At 40.7% G+C, this 10,042-nt stretch overlaps 1 long non-coding RNA gene across 1 annotated transcript; it reads left to right on the top strand.

Moving 5' to 3' along the window:
• The first annotated feature begins 1,094 nt into the window (after positions 1 to 1,094).
• On the top strand, positions 1,095 to 9,581 carry LOC125414499 (uncharacterized). Its single transcript, XR_014998716.2, has 2 exons — positions 1,095 to 1,364; positions 9,312 to 9,581. It is a non-coding gene; the product is annotated as an uncharacterized LOC125414499 (long non-coding RNA).
• The last annotated feature ends 461 nt before the right edge of the window (positions 9,582 to 10,042 follow it).

Genomic DNA, 10,042 nt, shown 5'->3' with positions numbered 1-10,042 from the left:
CATTCTTTCTTCTCTTGTGTTTTCTACTAGAGTTATGATTTCAATCTCTCTGGATGGCCTTTCAAAGGAGACTCACAGATGGCATAGTAAACACAACTGGTGTGCTGCCATTTTGAAACAGCCATCCTTTTGCTAATATGACTTCATTATTTTTTAATTTCTTTTCACTGTGCAGATTCACTGTACACATAGTATGCTACATACAAGTGTAAATTGTCTGTTGAGCATAGCCCATCCCCCAGCCTCCCTTTGCTGCTTACTCTCATTAGCTTCCTTTGTTTCCCTAGACAGTCCCCACTTCTATGATGTGAAATATACATGAAATGTATCATGTATCTATATATAAGATCTGAGAAATACAAATGAGAGAAAACATGGGATTTGTATTTCATGGCATTTATCTTTCTGAGAAGGGCTTAATTAGATTAATATGATTATCTCCAGTTGCGTCCATCTTCCTGCTTATGCTGAAAAAGAAATCATGAAAGTTGGTTTCCAAAAGAAAAAAAAAGAGAGATTTGTGAGATGGCTCGGAAGGCAAAGGCACATGTCAGCAAGCTTGATACGCTGAATTTAATCCATATAATCCCTAGATCCCACATAGAGGAAGAGGAGAGCTGATTCTGCAAGTTGTCTTCTGACTTCTATAATTCTCTGCATGCAAAATAATAACTAAACATATAGGAAATAAATAGAAAATGTATAGAAAACAAACCCCCAAACTGCGCAAGCATTAAAGTATCTTAAAGGGATACCAAAGCCAGCTGAAAATTCTCCAACTAGTTCCATCTGCATTAACCTCAGCGACAAAATACTGGGGTGTTACTCAAAATAAAAATTTTATTCCCATGAGGTCATATTGATGTAACTAAATGACTGAATAAATTAAGAAAGAGCACACAAATCTCCCATGCAGAAGTCCAACTACTATCTGAACATAAGCTATCAGTGCTCAGTTCAATAGAGCATGAGCTCCATCCTCATGTCTGAGCAGTGGACAGAGACTTCTCTGCAAGAAGTACAGCATTCATTGGAGGGAAAGAATAATATTGACTCAGTCACACGGACAAGGTCCACATTCAGCCATGAGGCAACATGCTGTCAGTGTGTTTTTAGGGTGACTAACCTGCCACCTCTTGATCTTCTTCATCCCAAAGCCACATTCAATTATAAGAAAAATCAGGCGAAGCCTAATAGAAGAGTATCAACAAAACTTGATTGTTACTTCTTTAAGCAAGAAAAGACAAAGGCTTTGGCAGCCCAGAGGAATCTGTGAAGACAATCCAGTGAGATGTGAAGGTATCCTGGAGGCACTCAAGAAAAGAAAAGGCACGTGGCGTTACAGTCAAGGAATTCGTAAGAAGGTAACAGACTCTGGTCAGTAATGATGTATCAGTGTTAGTTTTGCCACCCTGGCTAGTGTACCATACTGATATAAGGATGTCAACAACAAAGAAACCTGGCCATGACGCAATGGACTGTGCATTATCTTTGCATGTGGTTTTCTTTTCGTTCTCATTCTGTAAATCAAACTGTTCTAAGGTAAAATTATCTCAGGATAAATAAGCGGGTGAAGGCACAAGGCCAGGGAGCCCTTCTTCAAATTTCAGTGCAGGCAAATCTGTAGAAAACAATACATTTTACAAGTTCGAATGTAGACTAGACTATAGAGTTATTTCTTCTTTTTTATCCATTGAGAGAAATAAATATAAATAAGGTAAAAACAAATTGGATGTTGTAAAACGCAGCCAGCAAAGAGCAAATAGCATTGGATTGTGGTAAATAGCTTGTAATCACAGTAATCAGGCTAAGGTTGGTGAGCCAAGCTATTTAGAAATAGTTTTCTAAGAAAGTAATTGCCTTAATTTGAAGCCGGGATATATTTGGCAGGGGGTGTGGCTTAGAGTAGTAAATAAACCCACTCAATTATTAATTAGTTTTAAATAGCCATAGCCCCAAAGCACAGAAATTACTGATTCATATTAGGGAATAAATTAGAAGAGGATATGAACAATTTTTCAAAATTGTATTCGTTTGATTACCAAAAGCTCTATTTTGAATTCCCATTTGAGGCAGGATCATCACAGAACAATGTTTCTATGTGATTTTAAATTGGTTTATACTATGGAGATAAATGATACATTAACTTTTTACACTTGAAAATATTTCCCAGTAATCTGATACGCTAGTTTACATGTTTTTTGTTGTTATTTAGTATTTGAGGTACTGCTGATTTACTTTTTGCCATCTGAATTGAAAGTTTACTTTTCCTCCAATATAATAAGACAAAATGAAGCAAAGTGTTATCAAAATATACTTTATGTAGTCATATCTGATTCTGCCAGGTAAATTCATATAGATGAAGAAAGCAGCTACTCATGATACCATCATATCATATTTTAAAAAAAATTTTTTGTTTGCTTTTAACTCTGAACTGCAACTGTGACCTTACATACATATAATATGTATACTTTGTATTCTTCCTTTATTATTCTACAGTTTCCCATCAGTATTTTTTTTATGTCTTTAAAAAATATGTGTGTGTTCATGTGGAGGTAATAGTTAGATGTTGGCTGCTCTTCACCTTATTTTTTGAGACAGGGTTTCTCCCCACACCCAGAGCTTATGGATTTGGCTATGCTGGTTGGCCAGCAAGCTCCAGGATCCTCCTGTCTGCATCCCAGTGCCAAAATTACAGGCATACATGGGTACAACTAGCTTTTCTGTGAGTTGTAGGGGTCTAATTTGATGCACATGCTTGAGTTGCAAGCACTTTACCAAAGGAGCCATCTCCCTAGACCCCTAAAAGTTTTAATGATGTCTATTCTGAGTGCTATAATATTCTGTCTCAGTCACTGTTCTATTGCTATGAGGAGACACCATAACCAAGGCAACTAGTATAAGAGAATACTTTTAATTGGGGCTTGCTTATATAGTTTCAGAAGTTTAGTCCATTATCATCATGGTGAAATGCAGGGTCTCAGACAGGTACAGTGCCATGCAGGCATCTTGCTGGAGAAGTATCTGAGAGCCGCATCCTGGTCCATAAGTAGAGAGTGGAACTCTGGGTTTGGCATGGACTTTTGAAACCCTAAAGCCAACCTCCAGTGAGACATTTCCTCCAACAAGGTCATACCTCATAATCCTTCTAATCCTTTTAAATAGTGCCACTCCCTATGACTAAGCATTCAAGTATATGAGCCTATGGGGGCCATTCTTATTCAAACCACCATATCTCTTAAATCAGTGGCCATATCATGGTTTACCACTAAGTGATGAACCTAACTGGAGTTGCTCACTTTAGCAGGAATATTTGATTCACTTATATATTTTCCAATTAAAGTAGAGAACTTAAAGCCAGAAATTTGTTCTGTCTTTATGTAAAACACCCTCATATCTATAACTCCAGAAGGAAACTCTGGATCCAAACAGTCAAATATTTGGGTTAAAAAAAACCCAAAGATTGAACATATTTTCTATATTACTATATAGATACTCTGATTCATTTTTATTGTCAACTTGACATAACCAAGAAGTCACCTGGAAAAAATGAGTCTCAAATTGAGGGATTTCCCATATCAGATTGACCTGAGGGTATGTTTATAAGTAATTGTCGTGATTACTGAAAGAGCCCTGCTCACTGTGGATGTCCAAGGGTAGGAGGTCCTTCCTTGTAGGACTGAACATTTGCTAGAGAGAACAAGGCAATGAGCAGCTTCCATCTATGGTTCCCACCCTGAATACCTCACTGATGAACTCTTCTTGGAGGTATAAACTAAATAAACCTTTTCCTCTCCAAGTTGCTTTCTGGTCAGGGTGTTTATCACAACAGTGGAAAAGCAGACTAAGATGGCAGGAAAACGGAATCCCCACTACATCACAGACACGCAGAAATAATTTCCTCTAACACCAAGTGCCCACCCATGTCCTTGCACAGGGAACCACTGTCGGGAGAACATTTGTCTTAGCACTATTTATCCAACACTCACTGAACCTCTGAAGGTGGCTGTTGACAACCTCAAGGTCAGGGCTGCCAGCTCACTTCCTAGCAAGTCAATGGCCGGCCTTTCAGGGTTTCTGTTTTTTTTTTTTAAGTAAATTTTATTAAATTATAAAAGTTTCCATTTCCACCCCTCTTCCCAACACCCTCCCACTCCCCCCACTCCCTCTCCTCCTCCCTCTTCGTCCCTTAGGGCAGTCAGGGTTTCCTACCCTGTGGGAAGTTCCAGTTCCCTCCCCCTCCCTCCAGGTCCAGGAAGGTGAGTGTCCAAACAGACTGGATCCCCAAAATCCAGTATATGCAGAGGAAACAGGTCCCAGTATCATAGTCAATGGCTTTTCAGAAAGACTTCGGGCCAGCCACAGTCAGAGAATCCGGCCAAATTCCGAGAATCTGGTTAGATCACGTCCTCGTTCAGTCCCAGTCCAACTGGCCTTGGTAAACTTTCATTAGATCCGTTCCCTTGTATCAGTGGGTGACAGCATCCCTCGCAGTACTGATTTCGTTTTTCATGTCCTTCCTCCTTCTGCTCCTCATTTGGACCTCGGGGGGCTCAGTCCGATGCTCCAATGTGGGTCTCCGACTGTATCACCGTCCTTCGCCAGATGAAGGATCTATGGTGATAAGCAAAATATACATCAGTATGGTTATGGGCCACGGCCGATTCAGGCACCCTCTCCTCTGTCCAGAGAACAATCTGGGGGATCTCTCCTTGGACCTGGGATCCCATATATAATCAAGTCTCCTGTAAACCCTAAAATGACTCCCTTAGTTGAAATATATTCTTCCCTGATCCCATATTCGTCCTTCCTCCCTCCCCCCCCCCATCCCAGGCCACCGAGCTTTCCCCGTTCCTCCCCTACTCCCTTCTCTCTAACCCTCTCCCCTTCCATCAACCCTCCCACCCCCCCATGCACCCGAGGTTACCTGGGACTCTTGTCTATTTCCTACCTCCTGGTGGATAGCTAAATAATCTTCATCAGGTTCATCTTCTTATTTAGCTTCTCTAGGATCACGAATAATAGGCTCAAAGACCTTTAATTATGGTTAGAATCCACTTATGAGTGAATACATACCGTGTTCCTCTTTTTGGGTCTGGCTTACCTCACTCAGTAAAGCGTTTTCTATGTCCATCCATTTGCATGCAAAATTCAAGATGTCATTGTTTTTTACCGCTGAGTAAAACTCTAATGTGTATATGTTCCACACCTTTTTTAACCATTCTTCTATTGAGGGGCACCTAGGCTGTTTCCAGGTTCTGGCTATTACAAATAGTGCTGCTATGAACATAGTAGAACAAATGCTTTTGTAGTATGTTAGGGAATCTTTAGGGTATATTCCCAAGTTTATATGGCAAAACAAAAAACCCAGGATAGCCAAAACAATCTTATACAATAAAAGAACTTCTGGAGGCATTACCATCCCTGACTTCAAACTCTATTATAGAGCTACAGTATTGAAAACAGCTTGGTATTGGTATAAGAACAGAGAAGTCGACCTATGGAATCGAATAGAAGACCCAGATATTAGCCCACAAACTTATGAACACCTAATTTTCGACAAGGGAGCTAAAGGTATACAATGGAAGAAGGAAAGCATCTTTAACAAATGGTGCTGGCATAACTGGATGTCAACCTGTAAAAAAATGAAAGTAGATCCATATCTATCACCATGCACAAAAATCAAGTCCAAATGGATTAAAGACATCAACATTAATCCATCCACTTTGAACCTGATAGAAGAGAAAGTGGGAAGTAGTCTACAAGATATAGGCACAGGAGGCCTCTTCCTAAGTAGGACCCCAGCAGCACAGACAATAAGAGAAACAATGAATAAATGGGATCTACTGAAACTGAGAAGCTTCTGTAAAGCAAAGGACACTGTCAGTAGGACAAAAAGGCTGCCTTCTGACTGGGAGAAGATCTTCACCAACCCCTCATCAGACAAAGGTCTGATCTCCAAAATATACAAAGAACTCAAGAAACTAGACACTAAAACTCTAAATAACCCAATTAAAAAATGGGGTACTGAACTGAACAGAGAATTCACAACAGATGAACTTCGAATGGCCAGAAGACACTTAAGGTCATGCTCAACCTCCTTAGCGATCAGGGAAATACAAATCAAAACCACTTTGAGATACCATCTTACACCTGTCAGAATAGCTAAAGTCAAAAACACCAACGATAGCCTATGCTGGAGAGGATGTGGGGTGAGGGGAACACTCCTCCATTGTTGGTGGGAATGCAAACTCGTGCAGCCACTGTGGAAATCAGTGTGGCGGTTTCTCAGGAAACTGGGAGTCAACCTCCCTCAGGACCCAGCAATTCCACTCTAGGGTTTCTGTTTTTTCTGGTGGAAACAGCATAGTGCTAAAGATTCTTCTTTCATTCGAAGATGATAAATTTTGTTCTAAATCTCCTTCCCCTTCTAGTCATTATGTTGCTAAGCAACATCACAGGCTGCTTCCATGTGTTTCTCGTGTTGTTCAAGATGTTTAGGTTCATGCTTAAAACTCCTGGCGGTAAATAAGTTTGGATACAATGGAAATTTCTCAGGTTGCAAATGTATGGCATTGAATTTATTACAGGTTCATTGCAAGAATGAAACACTAGGGTTGGGCCTTATCAAACAAAGTGACCACATAGTTCTCAAATTAATATGTGATACACCATTTCACAACTATGGTTTTACCACAGTGTCACGACAATGTTGATATACAACTTCTGATTCTACTTGGGCAGCTCTCACGATGTTTCTTTCAGACGTCTCTCATCTGACTCAGCACCAGTTTGTGTTGGCTACAAGTTTTAAAGATCTTATTTCTCACTTCATGTGTATGGACGTCTTACCTACATGCTTTCTGTGCTCCATGTGCTTGCCTAGTACCTGTAGAGGCCAGAAGAAGGCATCAGATCCCTCGGAACTGGAGTTACAGGTGGCTGCAGGCCACCTCATGAGTGTTGGAAATACAACCAGGGTACGCTGGAAGAGCAGTCAGTGATCTTTGCCCCTGAGCCACCTCTCAGCCCATTCAATAATTCATTATTTTAAAATAATTATACTGATTAATGAAATACGAAAACTTAAATTATTAACTTTTTTTTCAGGAAAATGCCTTCAGATTTTTTTATGATAAAGTTTAAAGAAATATGAGCTATTCTCCAACTCATAAAATGATGCTTATAAAAAATATTGCCATGTGATGGTGACACACACCTTTAATCCCAGCACTTGAGAAAGCAGAGGCAGGTGAGTTTGAGGTCAGCCTGGTGTACAGAGAGAGTTCCAGAACAGCCAAGGCTACAGTAGAAAAATCCTATCTAGAAAAACCAAAAAAAAAATTCTACCAATTTATATACCATATATATATTAAATTTTTACTATGAGCCAGGCACTGTTTTAAGTGTTGTGAACAAAGCTTTGTCACATCTCAGAACTGAAGGACTGTTGCCCTTTTGGGGACCTTTGATGATTCGAAGAAGATCCATGATGAGAGAAGAAGGACCTTGACCAAAGAAGGGAAATTCTCTACATTGCCCGTTTCAGTTCACTTTCTTTAGCATAGAGTGAGCAATTTCCGAGACATCAGAAAACCAAACATCTTTGATGACGCAAGGGGCTATGAATACAGAGGACTGATCTAGGGACCAGCGAGCAAGGTCTGAACGTTCTTTGTGGCAGGTGGGCATTGTAGAACTTATTTGTCATGGGCAGGTGGAGAAGAGAGGCAGAGAGAGGCAGTGGGGAGGAGGAAAGGATAGATGGAGGTTGAGTTAAGATTTTTTAGAAGAAACAAAAAGTAAGAAAAAGGAGTTTTATTTGCATTAAAACCTGAAGCAAAACGTCACCAGAGCCAAATTATGCCAAAATAGAAGCAAAACTCAGAATTGCTACATTTTGTGACTGATTCAGAACTAAGAAATTGCTTAGGCTTTTTGACGCTTGGGTGGTGGTGGTGGTGGTGGTGGTGGTGGTGGTGGTGGTGGTGGTGTGTGTGTGTTGAACAGTGAAAAACATGCTGGAACCAAACAGACAGAGCCCCTAGGTGTGAGGGATGCTCATGGCAAGTCAAGAGTTCCATTTTATCTGGTCAGATCTTCCAACCAAACAAGAGCAGTTACTAAATTTAGAGCATCTGCTCCCTGTTTCACAGCGCTTCAGGAATTAAGAGACCAGAACCATTGGAGAAGTGGGGGAAAATATACGTCCTTATATATTCCTGTTAGTTAAATCTAGACATTGGTTATGATGAAGCAAAGGGAACTGCAAAGTTGGTTTAAGTGAATGAAATGAAGTGTGGCTTGCTGTCTGAGAGCAATTTCTGTGTAGCACCAACCTCTTTCTCTCTTTCTAAACTTTTATAGAATGATGCCTAGGACGCACGATACAGCTTTCTTCCTGAATTGCGTTAATACAGAGAAAGGTTGATTTTTGTCTACACCAAAGGATTTTGACCCTTTGTAGATAAGGATCAATCGACTATTCATAAAACTCCCAGTAAAACCTAACCTGTATGGCATTAGTAATTTCTTGCATTGATACCAAATTTCAGGCTTAATGATCTAAATACACAACCTGAGAGTAGGCAAGATCATTCTGAAAGCTCTCCTGCCTGTGAAACATTGAGTCAACAAAAACTTATCTGATGCCTCCACCCCCAAATAAAGGGTACACATTGTTGTGTGTAAACACAGACTGGAAATCTAGGAAGGTCTGTCGGATCCATCAGCCTCACACGGCTGCTAAATATTAGCTTGCTACAATGATTTGTTCTGAAACAAGAGTGCTTATCGGATCCTTCAGGCCTCGCCATAACCCACATCTCACCCCACCCACTCCACCCCCTCCCACTCTCTCACACACAGACTGCATCCAACTTCTAATGACATCAGCTGGAGCTTCCTCTGAGCAACTGGGAAAGGGAGTTGGCCCAGAATTCCACAGAACTCACCTGAGGTTTTAAACCATACTTATCCCCAGTGCTCCACAACTGGTTCAATTCCTAACAAAATTATCAATGTCCGTGGTTCCAAACTGAAGGGAGAATTGAATTAGGAAGGAGAAACATTTTGTTGTGGAGAAAAAAAAATTACTTTACTCTGTGGGAACGTTGCAAGGGACCACAGAGAGGTGGAGTCCAAAAGTGCTATTCCCATGATCATCCAGTTACCTGGAAACAGATGTCCCATTGTCAGGAGGGCAGTGGCTGGAAGTGGGGGTGTTGGATGGGGGGTGGGTACAGAAATGCTAATACCTCCTCTTTCCTTCTATTTCCTGAAACCAAAGTTCGGTTTCTGTTTGGCTCAAGGAACAGAAGAGGACAGAGATGTCACATGAGTGTTTCTATTGCACGTCCAGTTTCCTGGAAAACTGAACCTTGGATGGTCCTGGAACCTCCCGGGAGTTTTGCTTGGCAGAGACAAGGAAGAAGATTGTGTCAGAGGATGGCCTGTATCCCCTGACCTATATTCACTGCAATGAGAAACTGGGAATATAGCGCAGGAGTAAAGTATTTGCCTAGGATGCAAAAGATCCTGATTTCAACTCCCAACGTGGAAAAGAAAAATCCAAAATACCATCATTTTGTAACTGTGTTTTCTCTGTGTCCTGGGTTACTTAATAATTAAGACTCAGGACCCAGTGCGGTGGCACACATTTTTAATTCTAGCCCTTAGGAGACAGAAGCAGGCTAATCTTTGTGAGTTCAAGGCCAGCCTGGTGTACACAGGAGTTCCCGGGTTACACAGTGAGATCCTCTTTCAAAACAAACAAAGCAGGAAAAATAAATAAGGACTTAGATCTTCAAGCTGGCCCATGAGACTGACGGAAAACAGAGTTTCCATGCTCCTATAGCTACACTTTGAATGCTGAGAATTCTTTTGAGATAACAGGCTAGACCAGATAAGCCATCCAGGGCTACCTTAGGATTCATTGGATTTACAACTCAGTTAGCATTTCTTTTAGGAATGTGACTTACGATCCTTTAGTCCATTTCTTCACTTCAAGTATGGGAAGAATCCAGCCTCACAGAACTTCAGA

This window comes from Myodes glareolus, chromosome 23 (assembly GCF_982192425.1).
Source record: "Myodes glareolus chromosome 23, mMyoGla1.1, whole genome shotgun sequence".
NCBI classification, from domain to species: domain Eukaryota; kingdom Metazoa; phylum Chordata; class Mammalia; order Rodentia; family Cricetidae; genus Myodes; species Myodes glareolus.
This window is presented reverse-complemented; position numbering and strand designations above follow the sequence as displayed.